The 24,158-nt window shown below is 38.0% G+C and overlaps 1 protein-coding gene across 9 annotated transcripts in view; it reads left to right on the top strand.

Moving 5' to 3' along the window:
• Positions 1-24,158, top strand: part of dmd (dystrophin) — a 222,473-nt gene that overhangs the window by 22,921 nt on the left and 175,394 nt on the right. The window contains exon 1 of one of the 9 annotated variants that reach the window (XM_028010156.1): positions 1,680-1,803. The exons of the other annotated variants lie outside the window; for them this stretch is intronic. The gene's annotated coding sequence lies outside the window, so the exon portion shown is untranslated. Of the gene's footprint in view, positions 1-1,679; positions 1,804-24,158 lie in introns of those variants that run through there. 9 annotated transcript variants of the gene reach the window in all.

Here is a 24,158-nt window from a genome sequence, read left to right on the forward strand (position 1 = left end):
ATACGTCTTTTCAAAACATCATCACAGGATTCTTGTGGGGAAAAGATCCATCAGCAAACTATGGCTGATTATCAAAGCCAGTAGCTGTCTGAAGGTGATTATTTACGCTTTCGATAATGTAGTCATCTGTAATTTGGAATCAAGTAGAAATTAACACCATCCATCAAGACTCCAAGCCACCCATCAGGTGAGGAAAAATTTGGCTCGGTGAGACAGATAAGAAGAGAGTGGGAGCGATTAGATTTGCTTCAAGCTTATCCATCATAAATCAAGCAGTCTGGCTTTGTGTCGTTTTCATCCTGAAGTAATTGTTTGATCAAAATCCAGTCAAAAAGAAGCCCATAGCGTTTACTGATTCAAGTCAAAAACTCGTTTAAGATTTCACATCAGCCTTACAAACATGTAGGTCAGTTCTTATACCTGACCTCTTGACCTTTGTCCAAATCACCTTTGGGTCTGCTAACCTTTGAATAGACAATGAAAGAGGACGTCGTTTTCCATTTTCAAATTCTTTGAGAAGCAAAAGCAGTGGCGTTACTAAACAGTAAGTTTTAAAATATATATATATTGTTGTATCGTGGTATGTCTAGGAGTACATCAGAATAATTGAAAATAGTCATCATAAACAATAAATCAGTTAATTGCACTATAAATTTAAATAATCTCAACATTTTCCATTTGCATCATTTATCATTTTTCTGTTTTCCCTCTCTGTACCAACATTGGTCTTTAGTTTGATGCTTTGGTCTCAACTAGTCCGTTTTCTGAAGGCCAATTTTGTGAACAAAGACTTCATCACTTTATTTGTTGTTTGTTTTGTTCATTTATTTTGGATATTTAAAATGTCTTCCAGTTCCAGTGTTAAATGTTAATTGCAATTTTTAAGGTTTACTGATCTTTGAACAATGCCAATCGTATAATGTATTACTTGAAAAGGACATCAAAATAACAATTTTAAAGTTTATCGCAATAACTTCTGGAAAATGTAACGTCCAGAGAAATTCGTTATGGTGACAGGCCTAATTGAAAAAAGGGGCTTCATCGGAAGAAAACGAAAGTTTCAGATTGTCCTAGTCAAAGTTCAGAATTAGATACTGGGCATCACCTAAAGAACAAGAAAAATCTAATATATTTGCTTAAGATTTACAAAAAAAGAGATAGCAAATATCCACTACTCAAGACGTGGCATTCTAATTGACTGTCAGTAATAAAATACTGAAATCTAATTTTCACGTGACTTTTTACGAGGCGCGTGCAGACTCTCATCTTAAGTGGTTGGAAGATGGATCTCGCAGGCTATTTCAACACCTCTGACGCGTTTTTTTTTTTGTTTTTTTTTTTAAACAGCGGCATTTTAATGATAAATGAGCTTTAGTGGGCGAGAAAATCAATTCTGGAATGCATCTTTGCAGCTTTCACCCGCTAATGAAGTGTAAGTTTACCAGTCTGGCTCTTCCCGCCTCCCCCTAAAAAAGCAGAAGGAGATAGTAGTGAGACAGGAGGCTACACAGGGAGAGACCTCGTCTGCTCTATACGGGACTACACCAGACTGTGAGGAGGGGTGCCCACCGTTCTGTCAGTGGCACCGGGAGAATCTCAAACCCGGACACCGAAAGGCGCACGGCAGCACGCCTCCGTCACCCCTATCAGGAGCTGCGTAGATACCACAGAGAAGAAAGTCGGGTTATACACTGGGGCTTGGTGGGAGGGAGAGGATTTGGAGATTACTTCCACCTTTCACCTGTTCCGCTGGAAAGCCGCCACTAACTACGAGAGGATACGAATGGAGCGGCGCAGTTTCAGGTAGGAGACCGTCGCGCGAGGCAAATTTCGCGACGTGGAATGTATTTGCGCCCGACAACTTGGGCTGACCGTCTAGTGACTGCCGGCTCGAGGCAGGGGGTGACTGGAGCCGCGCGGACTTTTTGCTCATTAGCGTTGTTGTTGAGGAATAATGTAAACTCCGTGTGATAATATGACAGGCAGGTGGATGTTACTGGAGGCACGCGACATTTGACATAGCCTATGTCTGCATCTTATTTATTTTTGGTGTGGCGTGCGCGCCGGAGTCTTGCGTGTTTTTGTGACTATCGCAACTTCTCCCTTAATGCTGTCAAATATGACTTGGTTCATTTTATTGGTCTATTTGCGCTACTGGTTCCTAACTCCGTAACCCGAAATTCTATTTAGAGGTAGCTGCCCTATCAATTATGGACACAGAAAACGCAGCTGTGCAGTGTGTAATTTTCATTCACACCTTTTGTTTCTACCTTTGACTAAAATTAAGTGGCGACGACTTCTTTCATAAAAAAACCAAACAGAAAACATACATGTATTTATACAATATCGAAAATAAGACATTGTCTCTGCAGATAAAATAGAACTGAAAACATTGATGGACCAGAAATGTTTAAATCAAGAGTTTCTTATATTTGTATAATTAAAAACATAATCAATTATCCTGACTTGCAAATTAATATAAAGTGGGATATGTCAGTTTACTGTAACATGTTTGTTGGATATTTTGAATGAGTTCTATCTGATTTTAGTAGTAAATTTCAAGTGCTTATGTAGTACACCATTTACTCCTGCTGTTACATTGACCCAACATGTTTAAAAAGCTGACATCAGCTGGTTAGTTTGTAGGACTATCTGCTCATGTAGCAAACATGCAGTCAACTTCTAAAGAAAGCGGCTGCATGTTGCATGCCATTTTCAAACGTTACTTAATAAAAGTAAAGGTGAACTCCTTAAGCTCTTTTTTAAAATCCCCAAATTTGGAAAATGTGGATGAGTAACTTTTTTAGCCAGTTGAGTGGCAAGTATCTAGCAACAGGTGGAATGAAAGAACTTTAAGCTGCATGAAAAATATAGATGTTTTTTTTAATCTTTTAACTTTTGTACACATTGACACCAGTAGTTTGGCAGTTTGTATTTGACACCATGTTTGTAGCATTGCTGTGCCAGATATCTCGAATTTGGATTAATATCTTTACGTCTGTCAACAGGGGTTTTCCAGTACTCAAAATGTGAATACTAAATGGAGTTGTTGGTGTTATAGTGTTAAAATATGCAAAAATTAGCATGAAACTAAGTTGATTGCATACAAAACTATTGTTTTACGGTTAGAAAGAACACAAAGTGTAAATACCTGTCTCATACTAATGTTTTAAAAATTCTGCTTTCATTTCTATTCAAATGCTCCATTATGCCGCTCCCAAGCTTTAGTCCTGTAATGAGATGCCAGATAAATTGTCAGTGTGACCGTAGGATCCCCACACCTGTTGCTGCACATTGCTGACCAGCCAGCCAAAAAAACCTTCCTTTCTGTTCATCTCCGTTACCGTGACAAAGTCAGCTTTTACGACACATTTGTATGAAATACATCAACATTGTTATAAATATGCAACTATTTCTAGACACGTAAGAATAATTGCTGCTTTTCTACTTTTCTGTTTTATAAACTATCGCTGAAACCAGAAGTTTACCAACAGCGAATAAAATGATCCATCTTTTTTCCCCTCACTGTCTGAAATGAAATCAGACCAAACTTCTCTTGTGTTAGGTCAATTAGAATAACCAAATTTATTTAGATTTGCTAAATGCCACAATAACGTAAGAGATTTAATTAATTTATGTCTTCAAAATCAGAAATTTAAATATAGAACAATAGCTATCTCTGAACACTTTGGGAAAGCCCAGATGTTTGACCCAAGAAATACAAAGGCAATACTACCAAATACTGAGGAAATGTAAGCCTAAATAAATAAATCTGACATTTTTTCTCTTATTATTGTGTCATTTAGCAAATAGAAATTATTTCTAGTAATTCTATCTGACCTCAAACAAGAGAAATTTGATCTGATTTAACTTCAGACAGCAAGGGGAAAAAATGTAAGTCTCTTTTTTTATACACTATATGTCAATTATAGCCTATCAAACATAAATATTGCCTTTGAAAAATATTCCCATTTGTAATAATACTTCTTTAGGACACCAGTCACATAAAGAAGTGTAACCCACTTTTGGACCTGCTGCTATTTCTTTGGTGTGGTTGAGTGCCTTTAGTTAATTTAGTTGTATATATTGTTATTATTATTATTGTGTGTTTGCTTATTTATACTGTATATATTTGACCTTTTGCACGGGAGCTGCAATGGAAATTTCGTTGAATTCTGTTCAATGACAATAAATGCTATCTATCTATCTATCTATCTATCTATCTATCTATCTATCTATCTAATTTGTATCACTAAACTGTACACGGTAACTGTATTTTCTAATCTATTAGTATTCATTGATGCTTTCATTAAACAAACAGTAGAGACTGACAAGTAGGATGGTTTTGGTGGGTTTTAAACATCATTAATTGGAATTTACCATGACGACAAATCAGAATTCTAAGAAATTTATCACGATAAATGATAAACGATACGATAAATGCTTATCCCTAACTATGATGATCTGCATTGATCAGGATCTCTAGAAACTGCAGAAAATAAAAATTAAGTCATTTGAATAGACACTGTAAATATTGACTTCTGCCTAAGCAATTGGGAAGTCAACTGTGAAAAGATGTCAAGAAGTTTAACAGTGTCGAAATGTGATGAGTATCATTTAATGGGCTAACTAATTTTCACTTTCAATCTTTTGGTTTAGGCTAATTTTGGTGGGAGCTATTGGTTGAAAACATCTTCAGTTTCAACATGTATTAATTTACAACCACTACTGAAAAATCAGTGAGATAACAACAGACTGCTTGTATGCAATATTTAATGTGTCGTGTATTAGTGCTTTGGATTTCTGTAAGTTCCCTTTATGCCACATCGGGTGTTTTTTAGTTGCTGGAGCTCATGGAGAGTTGTGAAAACATGATGCAATGGTATTACAAGAAAAGTCTCTAGAAAATGGGGTAAATAATAATTGATATTGCTCCCTACTCATCTTATTATTAATCATCTGTTGATCATTTTAAAAATTGCAACACAGCTATATATTTTTTTTCTTGTCATAGTTTTGCTCTAATTGGCAAATTTGGAGAACCATTGCAGCTTATGTAACTGAAGAATAGATGGAAAGGTGTACTGTACTGTAACACAGTGCAATACATTTTTTTTTCTTTCCACGTGAAGCTGTGTAGCAGCAGAGCTGTCGGGGTGCACCACTTGAGTTGTGTGCATTGTAAAAATCCACAGCAAGTGTGATGTAAGCACTAAAACTGGACCATGAACCAACAGGACAGTTTTACGTGTTGACGTGACCTCTGAATTCCCCAGATCAGATTATCCTCAAGGATCCAGCCTCACAACTTCTTGTGCTAATCAGCTACTCATGTCTGGATGCCAGACATCAATGCAGAGCTTTTCTGTCATTGTTGATCCAGTTTGTCATCCTTTCACATTTCCCATTTTTCCATTAGATGTATTTGTAATATGAAAACAACAAAAAAAAGGACCCAGACTTGAACTCCGCCTCTCATACAAGTGTGTTGCTAAGGATACATATACAGAATCCTCTGTTAAGCGTTGTATGCATCCATCGACTCACCGTGACTTGTGTGCCTGGCTGGCAGCGGGGTCAGTCGAGACGCTCCGCCGGTAGCCCCAGAGGCCGTGAGCCAAACGTGACCAGCAAACAAAGAGCCCAGACATCCTGTCTGTTTGTGTCCCTCTCCCCTGAGCATGCCATGTAAATGTAAGGCAGACCCCACGGAGGGTTCAGCGACACCCCGCCGCGCCGCACCAGCTGAGCCTGGTCATTTTAGGTGAGTCTCGACGGCATATACCTCGTGTTTCCACGGCTGAAAAATGGAAGAACCATTTTGCAGTCCCGTGATAAGATCTAAGAGGATGTTGGGTGATGGATCAAGTGTCTCGAGATAAAAGAGGAGGAAGATAACTGTCTTTTCACTTCCGTGCCTATGTACAGTCAAACCGACAACGTGAGTGTGAACGGGAGGTCTTTAAAGTCCTATTTATAAGTCTGATGCTTGTAACTTGTATTTTGTTCAGACCAAAGTCCTTTATGTCAGTTTCTTTTAAGAGAACTTCTCTTTGAGTAATACTTCTTTAGGACACCAGTCACATAAAGAAGTGCAATTTCTTTATGCACAATACAGTACAAGCACTGTATTGTACATGTTGTTGAATTTGGTAGGGGACAAAGCAAGCCCCTGCTGCTCTTATTTCCCAGTGCGTTGTGTTTTGGCTCCCTACAAAGAGATCATTTTTGACCACCTTTGTAGGTTGGTTGTGAAGTTGCTCTTACCCAGCAGTGTAATCATCCCAATTTAAACATTTTAAAGTTGCTCAGTTGAGCTGAGAAAGTTCAGCTGCTGCCTATCACCTCTCTCTGTTTCGCACTACTGTTGGATTATATCGTTTAATTCTCAGTCTTTCAGAGTCTGATGTGGCAGTACGGTAGCTGCCCTACAGGCCTTTGAATTTATTAGTTGCTTATTGTTATCTTGGTAATGTGAGCTGCTTAGCCAGTCCAGTAACAGTAAATTGTGATTGCTGGTATTTTTGTTTTGTTCCTGTATGATGCTTCCCAGGCACCAGGTGCACAGTCGGATTAGCCAGACTGGGTCATCTGAGCTCCACTCACCTCATTATCTACTTTGGACAAGGACGGACATAATCCCCTCCCGCCCCTGTTCCCCCTCCTTGTGCACACTCTTGCATCATGTTTTTCTGCTCACGTTTAATATAACCTGCATCGTGTTCTATATTTGTCCTTCCTCGCTTTTCTGTCTTTTGTCTTTTTTTCCCCCGTTTCCGTCAGACTCCTCGCCGTGTGACTCTTGCCCTCGCTTATCCCTCGTCTTTGAATGTCTACTAACTGTTATGCACAGTTTTTCCTGTCCTTTTGTCTCCATGTCAGTGGAACGATCTGACCAATCTGTTGCTGCACGCTGCAGGGTAGAGAGCCTTTCCGTCACGCTGAGTTTAGCATGCTCCGCTAGCTTTCGGTAACGTGGAGCAAGAGAGGGGAGCTGGTGGCAGCTTGTTGTAGGAGGAACAGGATCAGTATCTAGCCATTCGATAAACTAGAGTGCATGATGCTTGCTCTGTCACCCCATCCTGTCTGCCTCTCAGTGCCTAATTTGCCCCTGTCTTGTCCTTAGGGACGCACCACAGCTGACTGAGCAATTCTTAAAACCAGCTTAAGTGTTGGCAGAAAGAAAAGTGCTGACAGACAGACGGAAGCTGTTTGTTTTGGTACATTTAATTACATCTAAGCCTGTCACAGTAACAAATTTTACCGGACGATACATTGTCCCAGTAATTATTGCGATAAACTATTATACTGCTGCTTTGGAGACTAGTACATAATATTGCAAGTTTGCTCTCTCAGAGACCAATAAACTTTAACTTTGTGAAGAACACTTGATACTGGAACCGGAAGGAAATAAAACACAACTAAAAACGACAAATAAAATGTAAATGAATGCCACGTACAACCGAAAAAATGAATAAAATGGTTTATGGTGTCGGTAAGCAAAATGACTCTTTAAAATATGAACCGGAATATAAATGATCAAGCTCATTTTAATTTATTATGCGATTAATTGATTAATTGCGACATGGGAAAACAAAACTATAGAAAGCAATGAAATTATAAACTCATTGATCCATAAACCTATGGCTTCCTAATAATCTCTTAGAAATGATAATGTACATACCAAATAGTTTGAGGTTTTTCTTTCTTCACGAAAGAAGAAAACTTTGTCCTTTTTCATCCAGTAACCGTTTACCATTTGTTAATGCTTTATATTTAATTGGCGTTCCCTGTACAATATTTATGTAATAAATACAGTATGTCACAAAAGTATTCACACCCCCTGAATCTTTTCACTTCAATGTATTTTATTGTGAATTCCTATCATGGACCAGCACAAAGTAACATGTTGTAGAAAGTAAGGAAAGAATATATGATTTAAAAAATTCAAATTGGAAAAGGGGCATGGAAAGTCAATATCTTATCAGTCGTAGATGAAAGTCTATAGTGTATCTATACAAACTGCCTCTACCATACTTTATGGTAGTGTAGTGTCCACTAAGTGCAGCTTTGTCTCACTTGACTGGAGCTACACCTCTTCCACTAATATTAATATGTGTGTATAAACTTAATTTTGTTTAACAAGAGGAAGAAAAGGTTGGATGTTGACTCCCCCCATTTCAAAAAGTACATTTCAGGCTCATTGTTAGAATTATAAACTCTGCATTACAGATCTGGTGGATTCATTTTTGTCTTTTGCGCTTCTTTTAGTTCTAGATGTTTGGTTTTTCTACGGTTGCCTCTCTCGCCGGTCTGCTGACTCTTTACTACTAAAAAGAAAATACTAAAAGAATAGGTAGCTACAGATGGTCCTTTCTTGGCTGTTTTCTGCCTCCGTTTCACTTCTGCTATTCTAAATGCCTTAACTGCATTTCTTTGGCACATCATTTTTCTTCTCGTGGTATTCCTGCCAGCTTTTAAAGTATCAAGTGTTTGTCCTTCAGTTCAGCTTCTGTAGCAGATCAGTGTGCCTATTTAGTTTGCAGCATTCACGCCTCAAGCTGCATTTTTTACTGTAATTGCTGTACATGTTAGAGTATTTGTCCGTAATTTTGTGCTCGGTAACACTTTCTCAGTTCTGGAAGCATAATTGCTCCTCTTCCTTCCTCTTCAGCTTCATGTCCACCAACTCTTTAGCTTTACCTGTCATAGTTCCACCATTCAAAGAGCCTTTTCTGACACAACTCTTTGCATATTTGCATAACCAGGCTTAGTACCGGCCCAAGGAATCACTTGGTTGGTGACTATTTATGTTTAATAAATTTAGCAGCTCCACCATGGGTTTGCTAATTGTAGCTGGCTAGTCTGAAGGGGCTGATTGGGGGAGTCACTGCTCTGTAATGTGGAAGCTTGGAAACTGCTGCTCAAACGAAGAGGTTCATTGCCGAGGGCGAAAATGCCTGTGGAAAATGCCTGGCTAGGTCTACCAAGGCATTTTCCACAGCTCAATGGTTTCCACTGGAGATCAAAAGATTTTTTAAACATGCATGAAAGAATCAAGGAAACACTCAAAAAGCTTAAAAAAGGTTGATTTATTATTATTATTATTATTATTATTATTATTCTTGGCAATCAGGTTTCTGCAGCACCACCATGTAAGATAAGATAAATCTTTATTGTCATTGTCACAAAGACAACGAAATTCAAAAGGCGCCACCAGTCAGTGCATATGCTTAAAAACAAAAAATAACTGTCTCACAATTCACACACAATGTAAGAATTAACAAATAACTGGTAAAAAAAAAACAAAACTAATAAATAAGAACAGCCACATTCTCACATACATCATTTATGATGATTAATGGTTGTGGTAGCAGCTATGCATTACATCCGTTTTCTGTCTAAAGCGAGCCATTTGACATTCAGAATGCAGTGATTATTCCTTCAGTAGTACGGTGTTTTAGCAGTATTTCAGACAGTATAAAAAACTGAAGTTGTATTCTTTTCTAACTTCACTTTATTTTCTGATTTCCAATTGAAATAACTTCACCATGGATGTCTTTAGAACTCTCTCCTAGCTGTTGCTTGTAAAGGCAGAGTGAGACATTCCACCATTTCTCATCCTTTTTCGTTCTGTGTAACTTTTGAATCTGGCGGTGCGGCTTTGAAGTACCTTGGAAACATACATTTTGACGCGAATTACACTTGTTAACCTTTGAAACATGGCGTCTTTGGAAGGGAGAGAGGAAACCTTGAGACGTTGAGAGATTTTATTTCTCCAAGGATCAGATAGAAAGCCTGTAGTTACAGAACATATGAGCTATAGCATGTGTGAATTTGAAATAGTTTTTTCTGAAAACAGTTTGAGCAACATTTCAAAGACGTTAAAATTTTAGACTTCTGCTTAAAAAGTGTCTAATAATCCCGCTAGAGCAGATGAAGGGTTTCATCAATAAAAACTTGTTTCTTTATGAAGTCAAGTGGACTTAAAGCGGTTAACAGCAGTGCTAGACTTTTTACGTTCCACTTCAGTATGACGGTGAAAGTAAAGATGAAATCATATGCAAATTTGAACAGCTAACTTAAGGAAATAATTTAAAATCTGCTTCAAGAAAGAACATAATTTTAAATTACTGATATGAACTTTTGAACCAGGCCTCCAAATTTAACCAAATTTGATTCAGTGAAGTAAAAAATTTAAATCTCCTAGTAGAAACACTACATGTGGCTGATGTTTGCTTTGTAGTTTTCATAAAGATTTAACCTGCTGACACAATTTTACCCAAATTTTATGTATTTTATTTTAGATATATAATGTAAGAATGTAAAAAAAAAAAAAAACCTCATTCAAAAATTCTTATTCATTCATGATTGTATCATAAAACAATGTCAACTTTTTTTGCCCTTTAGCTTAAGCTCCATAAATTAAGACAGAGAGCATCTGTGATCATCAATTTTCAAGTTTTATGATTGATTCCTATTTGGATTTAGGTCTGGACTTTGACTAGACCACTCTAACATATGAATACTGACTAGCAGGTTTTCTTCAGGATTGTGATGCATATTACATCCCCACGTCATGATGCCTCAACCACCATGTTGCATCGTGGGAATGGTTTGTGGTCATAATAAGGCAAAATCTGGAAAAGGTTTGCACGCTACTCATACTTTTGCAAAGTACTTCAGTAACTCAGCCAGATAAATAATCTGACTATTTGTCAGACATGTGATATGACTTCATACTGCTTAAATTCCATCTCAGCTATTCCATTCAGATATGATCCTTTATCGGCTTTAGCAGAATATTGTCATTATGTTTAGCTTGTGTAATGTTTGGCATGGGGAAATGACCAACTTTCACACTTTCTCCTTCATTCCAGACACTTCTGGAGTGGAACAGTATCCAATATATATTTGCCCCAATGTAGAAAGTATATTCAGGATTCTGGCTGCAACTTAATGGATGTTTTTAAACAGATATGCCTTATATAATGTATGTCCTTATGTTACTTTGTTTTCACAAATAATCATTAATACTGTGTGCTCCGTGGTTATCCAGACCATTTCCCCTGGGTCTAAAAACAATGTGGCTCCAGCTGTCGCCGTGCCACTTCTATTTATAGCACCTGAAACATTAATTGGTCTCAAACAGTAGCTGTTCCAAAAATACGTAGCTCTCAAATATCACCAAGACTATAGCTGGTCGCATCTTCAAACAAACCGAACCCATAGTGATGAAAACAAAAGTTATTTAAAATAATTTGTCATGCAGGAGCCGCTTTAGGAAGACTCCTACTGAGGAAGGCTGCTTTCCTCATGCGACTCGCAGAAAGTTTTGTGGAAAAAGGTGGATGCATGTCTTTGTGCGCAGAACTAATTTTTTAATTCCATATGAAATTCTGGTTTGCAGAGGCACTCAAATACTTAATGGGAGTTTGGATGTTCATCTTCATCAACAAAGTAATTACTAAGCTACGTACAGCTGGTATCTAAAAGGAATTCGTTTTCAAGACTCTATCCGAAAAGCTTTTGGAATTCCAAGTGTTTTCTACTTTGAATTTTGAAAACGTGTGTGTATAAGGTTTGCAAAGTCTTGACCATGATATAGTTAGTAGTGACAATCATAAACTTACAAATAAAAGTAAACATCGTGCCATAAAGGAATTGTTGGCATTTAATTCTTATTCCCTGCTTTGCACAACATGTGCTATAGCTTAGCATCTATGTTCACATTATTTCAGCTCAAGCAGTCCTTTCTGCTGTTGCAATGCATGGTTTGCATTAACGTCGGACTAATTTGGAGCTTTAACTATCCTTTTTCTGGTGGAATCATTACAGAACACACAACTACAGTTTTTTTAAGAGGAAGATTTGCGTGCAGAAGTTTCAGATTTCTCTTAATTCAAAGAGATTCTAAATTATACATATGGCCTTTGATGTTTGGATAAATTCCTCTTAGCAATTTGCAGATACAATTTCTGTAGCTGTCAACAAGCTCCTGGAATTATTTTGTCTGGATACTCGTCTGCTCTTCCTGACAGGAATGGTAGAGCTCATTTAAATTGGTTGGTCTCCTGCATTGTCCATCAATTTTTAATAGTAGAGAAGCTTGGCGTTGGCCGACTTCATGCTTCCCAAAACCAATTTTGATGCGTGTCAGGTAGTGTTTCTGCAAATTTCCCATTTCAAAAATTCTTTTCCTAATCAATTTTCTGTATTTTTCTGTTAGCTTGTATCACATTTTTGATATTTGACTATGAAACATTAACACTAATTGCAGAATATGAAAGAATCACAAGACTATCCCTATTTGAATGAGAAAGAATATGTTTCTGATTCACCACTGTTGCATTATTTTTTGTAAATACAAAGTGTATTAAAGTACAAAACTGTGTTCATGGACCAGAAAATCAATAAATAAATCCATCAATCATTTTTTACTATAATGTTTTATACAACCAAGGTTGGCTTCCTAAGTGCTTTAAAACAATCAGTACAAAGAGAACATGACAGCAGGATACAAGCAAAAATGATGCACAAACAAAATAAAACCATAAGTATCACCACATATTTAAGTACTGAAATCCTGTCTGAATAAAAAATGTTTTAAGCTTTGGTTTAAATTGAGCGAGTTCCTAGTTTTATCCATTTAAAGAATAGGATCAAAGATGATTTCTCCGAATTTGACCGATTACTGATTCTGCTCTGACTGATTATCCGATGCATCCATAAAGGAGTTGGACATGACCTCTAGGTATGATGTGGAAAGTCGACCTTTTTTTTTTTCATTTTTAATCAGTGAAGCGAGGAAGTTTTAAAAACATAAGAAAACTGAGCAGTTTAACCCATCTCCTCTAAACCTTTACTTCTGATAAAAGCAACAAGCCAGGAACCACTGAAGGTTGAGGGGTTTAAATGTAGACAGACTGGTTGTTCCATCCGGACAATGATCCCAAGCGTACATCCAAAATGGGATAGGAGTGGATGAAACAAGCTAATGGTAAGCCCTGACTTCAACCCATTAAAAATACATGAACAGGGCTTAAGACCTGCGAGTCATAAAGCATCTGATATTCACTCTGCATGGTTTCATAAAAGCTTTGTTAACTTTTCACACTCTATGCCCAGGTGTGTTTTTTTCTAATGGGTAAAAGGTGTAGGTGCAAAACTAATGGAAGGTGTTCCTATATAAATATGAGTGGCTGTTGGGGTTGTACTCATAGAGAAGTGTCTGTGAGAACAAAAGATGGACAGGAGGAGAGAAAGTGAGGCAATATTGTGTGAGGGGAAGATATTTGTGTATAAAAGAGCTGAAAAGGGCAGCCATTGGGAAGCGGAAGGAGATGCAAAAATATCCTGGGTTTATCCTTTTGTACATTGTAGCTGCAAGGCTGATCAGCTGGTTGAATAGAACGCTGGCAAGTGGATAGATGGAAGTCTCCATGCGTGCATCTGTCTAGCCAGGCGAATACAGCGTTGGAAAGAGATGGAACCATGAATAGCTTAGGAGTTGCTTGTTCACTCACGTGTGCTCGCGCAAGCGTGTGTGGTGGCAGAAGCCGCGATTGTATTGACAGCTCGCTTATTACGGCTGTGCTGAGATGCTCAATAAATCACTCGCCCCACCCCCAACCTGAGGATGTTTGTTAGATTGCACAGCCTTGAGCCGTTTTTATGTGTTTTGGAAAAACACACATTTGGATGTGGGAATAAATGTAGAACTGTCCCAATTTATTCACAATGTATTTATTTTTTTATTATTTGAGTTTCTCATACTTAAATAGGAAAAAATGCTTGGCTCTGTGTCTGTGCCAGCAAGTTGATAAAGTTAATGAACCATGCCGCCAGCCAATCACAGACAGGTCTTCCTTGCATGGACTGCATTCACTTTGATAAACAGCATCCAATCACAACCAGCCAATCAAAACACTCCACCAGGTGACGGACATTACTAAACAAAATGGTACGCTCTAGGAAAACACAAGAAAACCTAATACAATACTTGAGTTTTGCACCCAAAGAATATTTAGTTAAGCATAAAAAGATGCTTTCTCATCATTGTCCCTTGTAGGTAATTTCCTTTTTCATTTACTTTACTTTTCAATGTGAACAACATTATGTAATTTCCTGTCAACTTAACATTTTTTTTTTTTTTTTTTAAAGGTTTTGTTGGCTCTAATGGCCTTTATTTGAAAGTAGTTTGACAGGAAACAGGGTAATCAGAGAGGGGGAAGACATGCGGCAAACGTCGCCAGGCCGGGAATCGAACCTACGACCACCGCTACAAGGACTAAGGCCTCAACGTGGGTCATGCTTTGCCCCTGCGCCACCACAGCACCCCCAACTTAACATTTTTTAACACAAAAACGCGGTGGGCTGCTAGTGGGCTGTCCTACCCCACTGGGCTTAGGAAGTTTTCTTGGGGGAAATCTTACTCTCTTAATATGGGAAATCCTATAAGGTTACATCCATTCTATTTAGAGTCCTTTGTTGTAATAGAAAACATGTTTGAAAGCCATCTGTTGGTTGTGGACGGCGTATTTGGCAGCTACGGGACTTGGACACCTTGCAGAGATTAAGGAGACCATACTCTACTCTACGTACCAAACCTTCATTGGAACCATAAACAGGACAATGACCCCAAACACAGAACAACGTCAAGCTGTTGCAATGACTTCAACAGTCAACATCCAGTCCTCAGATTGACTAAAATAATGTGAAGGAACGGCAGGAGAGCTTGTGTGACAAACCTCGGCTAACCAAAGCAGAGGTTAAAGTTGTCGTGGCAACACTGCAAGAAGTAGCAGAAGGTTAGACAAATGGCAAAGGCCAGCTACTAAAATGACTGCTGCTGGATGCAGAGGGAAGAACAGGTGGTGAAGTAATTAGAGACAAGACATCTCAGTGAGAAGATCAGTCAGCTAGATAAATGGGAATAAACTGAAGAGTAAACTCAGTAATGGAGATGACTCACTATGGAAACAAGACGTAATGTTTATTCAAGGTGAAACAATGTTAAAAAACATCCAATATGTAAGGGTTGTATAGTGATAGTTGCATTTATTTATCTAACCTTTTGAAAAAATGTTATTCTAGGACTATTTTTACTGCACTATACTTGTTATTGCTATTCTTCATAGAATTAACTTAGATTTTCAAACAGTGTCTCTGGCATATTGATGGTTGTTTCATTTTTGTTGCTTTTGTAAATCTCATTACTTGATGTAGTCTGACCTGCTTACATATTTTTGTTCAACAGCCCCAGCTTCTCTTTTGAGGACGATCAGTTTCCAGACTCCGCAGGCTTTGGACAAACCTTTCCTCAGTGATCATTTTTGCTGTTATGTAAATGTATATAAATGATGTATACAAGCATTGTTAGTGAAATGTCTTCGAAGTGCGATGGCCTACAAAATCTAGGAGAGAACTGGTCACTTGAAAGTAAAATCTTTTTCAAATGAAGCTTAGCTGTTCAGTGTTTTATGCCAGTTTATAAACAGAAATTAAGGTGAAATTAAAAAGTGCGCATTCAACAGGATAAGCATATTTTTGTCAGGATTGTGAAGCATATCTTATTCAAAGGTTTGGGGGAAATTACCAAGGCATGGGATTTGACTGAGGTTAATGTTTCAAGAGATGCCACATACAGATGTATCCAGGTCAGGAGTAGTTTTTAGTGAAACATCTACAGTGGTAGCAAAAATGGGTTGACATATTTGCTGTCAGTTTGACAATATTTAAAATAAATAAACAAATGATGATTAGCCTGGCAGGGTGGGAAGTAAAGCCTGGCCGCTCACCAGCCTCATAATACACCTGATCTTTGGAATGGGGTGTTCAGAGTTAAGAAAAAGGTGATATTTTTGAGTGTTTAACTGGCTGGTCACTGATCAACGCTGTTCTGGTTATTGTCAAACAATAGTTGATAGTTTTTTTTATGGAGGGGTTGGGGGTTATTGGAGGGTATATCCTATAGTATACAGTTATGACCTTCTAATCACAGAATTAACAGATATCTATTATTTGAGTCATACTGTTGTTGCTAGCAGACATTTTAAATCCGCTATGATTCCATTGTTCACATTGAGTTGTTGCATAAATTACTTCCTATCCCGTCATTTGGGCAAAGGTTATGTAAAGATATTAACCTCAGTAGGAGTCACAGCTGTAATCTAATTGATTTCTCAGACTTGGTGATTTAATTTTCCATTTTAAATTTAGCGTTGAGAAAGTTCCCTTCTTTTTCTTCTGCACTTTCACAGCCTTCGGGGCTTTTACTGCCCTTTGTGGACTAGAACGATGTCAGTAAAACTGAAACACGAAATAAAACAAGTAGCTGTAAAGGGACATTTTTCCCCAAGCTACCAAAAAAATTTCTTTGCTGAAATATTGGAAATCATGCCTCAGACATGCTAACATTGATCTTGTTTACACAGATTAGTTATAGTTCAGAATATGAAGCTGAGATTCGGATATTTACACAGCAACAGATGGAGTTCCCTCTGGCTACTAGAACTGGTTTTTGAATAGCCAGACATGACAGTCACCAGGAAAAGCTTGCCACCCTCTGAGGGTAGCACCAACACAGGAAACAGAGGGGTAGTTGAAAGGAAGTCTGCCTGTTTGTGGGTATTTTCTTAAAAACAGTATTTCCTTGTAGATCAAAGCGAAGACTTCAGAGAAAATCTCTGAAAGGATATTTTACAGCACATTTCCTACTTGATTGTTTTCTGGGGAGACTCTGCTCCAAGGAGGTCCAGCAAGGAGTCTGTCCAACTTGTTAGTCAGCAATGACTGATGTAAGAGATAGGGTGAACCTCCTCCTTCTCTCTGTCCTCTTTTCTTTTGCTCTGCATCCACGATGCCTCCTTTTCAACTCCTCTGGGATTTGTGACTTCAGTTGAAGTATTATATCAGCATTTGGGATGCCTTTTGCACCCGGTTGTAAAACACCTTGTTGCTATGGTTAACGTAGCGAATATCTCCAGCGGCACAACATCTAAAGATTATGTCCAAAATTATAATTTTTCACCCTGAAACTGAAGATAAATTTTTTTCAAAACATCTAAATGTTTTTAAAACAAAGCCAGTCCAACATTCTGCCACCTCGAGTGGCACAATTCTGGATTTGCAGAACATGCTATGAACAAATTCAGCCTCGGACTTATTGGCAATAGTGTGGCTCAAGCTGCATTGTTCAAAGCTTTTGATGAATATTTTTGCCTCCTCAGGAGGATTTGATTGATAAATTTTCACCTTCAGCAGAAGAAGCAAATGACCTAAAAGGAACAAGTTTAGAATTATATGTATAGATGACTGAGATACTGATTTAGTACGTGCAAAGAAAAGAAATGCCTAAAACACTAAACTGTTAATAGTTGAAGCTATTACTGTATTGTATGTCCCGATCCGATCTACTGGCACCATTTTTAGGTTGCTGCATGTTCCATCTGCAATATTGTTGTTCATTAGAGGTTTAAGAGGTTTTCTGGTTGATTTTTAGCTCTAATTTAATATGCGTGTGTGAACTTTTTTTGTCTCCCAGTGCCTTTGTGTGCATCAGCATTTCTGCGCTCAAGGATGTGTGGAGTACAAAAGTGGCCTCATCTGCTTCACTCGGCACCATTCATATAGCTTTTCCTATCAAAGTGGGCGCTTTTAGCCCAATCCCTGTTCGTTCCTCGCCATGCCTCTTTGTGCCTTAAAAGTGCTGGACCGTGGACTGAATTTTTAAACGTCTCGAGGCGAGTGTGTTTGTGTGCAACGCAGACAGTGAGTTGCAGAGACGGACCCCCAGAGGGACAGACAGAGAGGAAAAACTGAAGTTTGAGACAAAAGAGAGAGCTGAAAAGAAAGAGGATAAGTCTGTGGGATGAAGTATACTCTAATGGTGACATTTAGCCAGAAATCATGTGAAGACTGAAGGAGGACTGAAGATGACAAGCAGATAAAGAGGACTAAAACTGATATAATAGATGGATGTAAAGCTGAACATTAGAGATGTACAGTCATTCATCTTTGTCCATATCTAATATCTCATCATCTTGACTTATCTGTAGAGCTATTGAGGTATTTTTTACCCCTATCACAATGGCTAAAAAATAGTCACTTTGAAATGAATAATTTCTTAATGCAATATTTTAACCAACAGTCGACGAGCTTGGATGACCATTTCTAGGCTAATATCCATGTTCCTTAGCAATGCACCAATCACTGTTTTGTGGCCCGTTGACAACCTTGCATATGTCAGTTTTTAAACCTTTCTGTCATGAGCAGTCTTTAATTGTTTAATACACGTTTTGTTTGAGACTCAGAATTTTATTTTTGAAACCTAACGTCCAGAATGTTGTCCAAAACAGGAACGGACACTAAAAAGTCGCCCCACTGTAGCTTCGTCAGATGGTGGCTGAGTTCGAAACACAGAATCCCATAGTAAATTTAAAAGCTGAGTTTCAGCACTAATATGTTAATAAATGATTTTAATACATCAATTACTCTATTGTTGCTTGCAAAGAGTCACTACAAACTTCATAGAAAGTGTAACTTTTTCAAAATCTGCCATTTTATTTAACCAGAAATATCTGAATGAATCAGTTATGTTGACTGTCTTGAAACTGAACTTGAAGCTAAAACTGTGTTTGTTTTTTGTTCCACCTAATACTCAAACACATACTTGACAAAGAAAAACATTGATTTGTGGAGCTGTAATGGTGAAACGCTGAAGTGTGTAAATGTAGCCTCAGCTAATAAAGGCGTTTGAGTTGTTGAGATGAATGAGATCGTTACTGCACTGATGAGACGATCATTACCTTGGTGTATGCAGACTCTGATACAAGTACTCATATCCTTGTAACATTTTATCTGTTCACAACTACAGACATCAATATTTACTCACCAGCACTTCATGTTGTACCAACGGTTGGGGTGAAGCAGGAGTTGAAGCTAAAGTAAAGGAAATTAAATTTATTGCTTGATATACAGTCAGTGTTCACTTTATCAGATGCACCTTCCAGTTGGTTAACACAGACACTGAGTCATCCAATCAAATGGCTGCATTTTTGGGCTGTTATAGAAAATAAGTGGGATTCGAGTTGCTTTGGTACATTTTTGGTACCAGATTTGATCGATGGAGAAACCCAGACAATATTTATTTATTTATTTTTTTTTTTTTTTTGCATGTGTATATAGAGAAAATGGTCCAAAAATTGTATATCAGGGTTTCCCCTAGAAAATTTGCTAAGCCCCGGTTGTAGGGGAGAGAGGGCAATCCACCAGAACTTCACTCATTCCCAATTGAGCTTAATCTGCCTTTACTTTCACTGTTAGTGGTGTATGGAAAATCGTATTTACAATAAGCAACTCCTAACATGGTAGGGGAGCAAGTAAAGCCTGATGACCCGCCAGGCTTATAGTACTCGTGTGAAAACCGTGGAAATATGCAATGAGCATTAGTTTATTGGCCAAAAATGTCTTGCTGATGTCAGAGGAGATTAACTGAGTGTTGGTCTTCACCACGCGCACAAATCACACACGTCTGTCTGGGTCAGCTTGGACTGAGCCTGAAACTTGAAGAGATTAAACCTCAAAACACTTGTGTCGTTACATCTACTTTGTCTGACTGCTGTTGTCTTTTTCAAATATCACAAAGCATTACCTGTCGGATCTTTATTGCTCATCATCCCTGGTGCTCCGACTTGGCTCCCTCAACTGTATTTCAAGGAATTTCAAGACATTACGACGAGCTTCAGAGTGAATAAAAGGAAGGACTGAGGGTGGATGCATTCTGCCCAGATTGTCACTTTGGCTTACTGGTATTCCCATAAATTTGCGAAGAGCTCCCCCTAATTCAGACTGATTGTGTTTCGATCTTGTGTCAACAGGTCGATTGACAAAAGCGAAAGCGGTTCATTGTCATTTCAGTCAGCTCGGGCTTTTGTTTGATGTGTGTGTTTGTGTGTAGGCGTGAAAGCTTACCACAGAGAGAGCGAAGCAGATGAAGGGAACCAGGAGGGAGAAAAGAGAGAGGAGTAGATCCATTGGTTTGAGATCAGGAATGCTTAGTGGGTTAGGGCATGTGTGTAATTATGTTTTTGGCTGTGGATCCATTGTTATTGGAAGCTAGGCTCAGCCATCTTGGTAGCAAATAGATGGCCTTATCCTCCTCTGTCCTTCTGGTCCTAACTCAATGAAGAAATCAATGTCTTCTACTGTATATGTTGATGAAACTCATTCTGCATTTGCCCTCACTGCTACCTCCTTCTATACTCAATAATCTTCCTGCTTATCAGCTGGATATTTTGCCTCTAACCTTTGCCTTTTTGCTACTTACCACATCCCCATTCAGTTACTCCCAGCAAAGTTATGCGACTGGTAGCTGTATGCAGGACACGTTCTTCCTTTGTGGATATGAAATGCAGGGTCAGAGCCCTCTCCTTAGATATTATCTCCAAGTCTCCACATTGATTTACATTTATATACAGAAAAGCCAATAATGCACTATGAAGATCCAAGAGCACGACTAGCTTCTACTTATTTCTAGTTATCAACTCAGATCGGGTGTCGCCTTGCTGAGAGTTTCATTTTTAATCCTCTGTCACTTTGATGGAAAACGTTCTTCAGAATTTGTCAGTAACGGTTCTCTGTAATTTTTTCTGTCATCAAATCTCATGGATCAGCATAAAGGCGTTAATCTGAGTTATTGTTTTTGCCGGTGTAATTCTTTACTCCATAAGGAACCTCTTCAACTTCTTCTTAGTTCTTAGCAGAACTAAGAAGATGACAGTGCACTCTCCACAACAGACTTGTATACAATTTTTGTAGATGACAGGATTCTGATTTGTACTGGAATACAGAAACAGACTAGCTGTAAAGAGAATAGTGAGAGTACAGTTCCCTGTGGTACTCCTGTGTTACTGACCACCTTGTTAGACTTCAGTCTCTGAAACTGTGAGCTGTTTATCGGGTAAACATTAATCCAGACATTTTTTGAGGACTCCATCTGTGTCTTTTAGGTGTTGAGATGGTTTGTCACATCAAATTAGATGCATTTTAAAAGAAATACACAACTTTTTATGAATATTTAACAAGTATGACTCATTATATAAGATTTAGTGGTTCAAATAGTTTTTTCAAACATTAATTCTCATTCAAATAAACTTGCACATTCTAATAATGGCCAGAACTGACTAAATTCAATGAAATACCTCATCCTACTAAATGTTACTTGCTGTTACATCCTTATTATTTCCGACAGTTTTCTGAAAAAAGAAAAGGGGAAATCAAGTGAAGAGATAAACTTGGGTGGAGGATCTGCTTGTGATCTTGCATATCTTATCCAAAAGCTCACTTCCTGCTTATTTGACTACATGACATACCCAAGAGACACTGATAGGACCGCACACGCCCACCGCCTTATCAACTGCTCTCCTGGGGAACCTAATGGGCTGAACAACATCTCCATTTTCTGTCCTTAGTGCACCGGATCCCTTCCTGCGACAGACCTCTTCTGAGAGATAATAATCTCTCTGAAAATGCAGGGTGATTACAATGGTGGCTGTGCTTGTTTGCATCTGTGCTTATTGCTGCATTTGTGATTACCAATCAGCAAGCTAATAAATGTGGGCACACTGGATGGCAATAAAAAAGCAAAAAAAGTGCTGTTAACCAACACACAAAAAATAAGGATTAAGTAAGACTTCTTGTTTTTAAGTTGTTGGTAGCAAAGATACTATTTCTGCATCAGTAATGACACAGAACCTTTTTTTTTTGGACATTTCGGATGAACAGAAATTCCTATATTCAGACTACTTCTCCTTTCATGTGTGATGGACACCAGTTTAAATGTTTGAGGTGTGGTTTCAGTGGCAGCCATCAGATAAGGCCAACATGTACAATCCTCCACATTATTGTTCCTCAGCTGGTACATAAAGGCAGAAAAGCCTTACAAAACACATTTTTCATCAACTTAATTGCCATTTCTCAGAAAAATCTAATGTTTAATCAGGTTTATAAGATTTAAAAGCCATAACTCTCCAAACTCCTTCCACCTTTAACATGACCACTGCAAAAACAAATCTGTTGGGAGGGGGGGGGGGGGGGGAGCTACAATTAATCTTGAACTTTTTTAGAGCTTCTTTAGTCTTTAGTCAGTCATCTATTGTGGGAGTCTATCTAGACACCATATATTGATTTGGTGATATTTGTCTACTCTGCCACACAAAGCTGCTCCAGATCCGATTGTGAGGATTTCTCTTGTTCAGAGGCTTCCTATCTCCCCATATACTCACTCAGACTTAGTTTTGCACTCTGGCTCATAATCTTCGGGTAAAGCCAATCTTTTGTTTGGTTTGGATTGCATGCCTGGATTCCTTACGATCTCTCTCCATCTTTCTGCTTTGCGTACACCTAAAGGTTTTGGATTTTTGTTATTCAAAAAAGTTCTGTTACCGTATGCATGAATTTTCCACTATTATGTTTCCAAGTGAGCATGCAGGCAAAATTTATTTGGTTTCATAAAACTCTGATGCATTTTCCAACAAGATTTTAAGATTTTTGCCAGACCTGAATGTTTTTATTAGGAAATTGACCTTTTGACCTTACTACAAAAGCCACATATATGGAGATTACAGTGGATTCTTGCCAGATGCAGATCACAACCAAAACAATTACTTTCTTCTTTGACTGATGTACGGACAAGTTGCATCCTTCTATCTTTATCAGTCTTGAAAAAAATAATAATTTAAAGAACTTTAAACTGTAAGAACATGTAAATAGTTTGGAAAAATGTTTATTTGTCATCTCAACACACAGAATTCTGCTAAGATAGTTAGTTCTCACTAAAGGAGAACTGTCACTTGAGTTGTTTTTGTTCATTGTAAGATTATTCAACTGCAATAACAAATGAGTTTTCTCCAAGATCTTTACCAGGAATGCCAATACAGAGAGATTACCAGAGATGAAAGAAAAGTATAAAATCATCTGAGCAACAACAGTTTTAGAAAGTTTGAAAAAAATATGAAGCATAGCACTATAATCCATAACTGAATAGTGATATATTGTCTATTTTTTTTTCAGGTTCATTATTGTATATAAGATAATTAACAAAATTTTATGACTTATTAGTGTAGTTAGTATTCTAAGGTTAGGTTCAAGTATTCAGTTTAGCCTTGAACTTGGGGACAAACAGTTTATAAACCAGAACAGGACTGAGTGTGATGGGGTCTGAGAGCAATGCCTGACTAAATATTCTTCTGCCATTTTTGTGAAGTGACAGCTAATTATACTCCTGGCGTTTTAGCTAAGGCGTCGCATAAGGTAGAGAATTTAATCAGCCAGTCATCCTGTCATCTCTAGCTAAAGTGCCTTTCTTCACCACTGGAGGGATTTCTCTCCAGCCTGGTGATGATTTATAGTCCTGCTCAGAGACCTTTTGACAAGGCGCAAAATGCCATCAAGTGGTTGAGGAATTGTCACAGATTATTTGGGTGCCCTTAAAATAAATGTACAATAAAAGATGGCCGATGTTAAAAAAGTTCAGACAAGGTTTGGATCTCTTCCTGTAGAAAGGCCAAACCTTGTACATTTTGCCACTTGGCCACCGTCAGTTTCTGCTCTGATGCTTGGAACCAGTGTTCAGTTTTCTTGCCTTTTTTTTTTTTAAAGGCAGACTCAGATGCCCACGATGAGTTCCATCTGTATTTTTACACTGTAAGCATTCTGCCTAATAGATCAAATACATTTGAAAAGTCTGTACATACACAGTGTAATTGATTATGTTATTACTTAAATGCATAATAAGTCATTTCCATTTCGTTTACAATACCAGTGTTGGATCAGATTGAACGGAACATTATCTGCAACTCCTCATTTAGCTTACTTTATTATACATACATAAAATTTGGTATACTTGTATAACTTCCCAAATGTCTCCCTACAACAAATAGGAAGTGTGCCATTTTGCCTGTTTATAGTCTTCCCTTTTGATTAAGCTACTCCTAGTGATTTTAATTGATCAGCTTAAAAGTTGCTTTAAAGGCACGGGGGATGTAAAGTTATCAAAATTATGACTTTACATGCATGTTGAAAGGCTCAAACTTTGACTACACACCAAAGAAAAAAATACATTTTAATTGATGGGGACTGAATATTTTTTGCATCCA

This window comes from Xiphophorus couchianus, chromosome 24 (assembly GCF_001444195.1).
Source record: "Xiphophorus couchianus chromosome 24, X_couchianus-1.0, whole genome shotgun sequence".
In the NCBI taxonomy this organism is placed as follows: domain Eukaryota; kingdom Metazoa; phylum Chordata; class Actinopteri; order Cyprinodontiformes; family Poeciliidae; genus Xiphophorus; species Xiphophorus couchianus.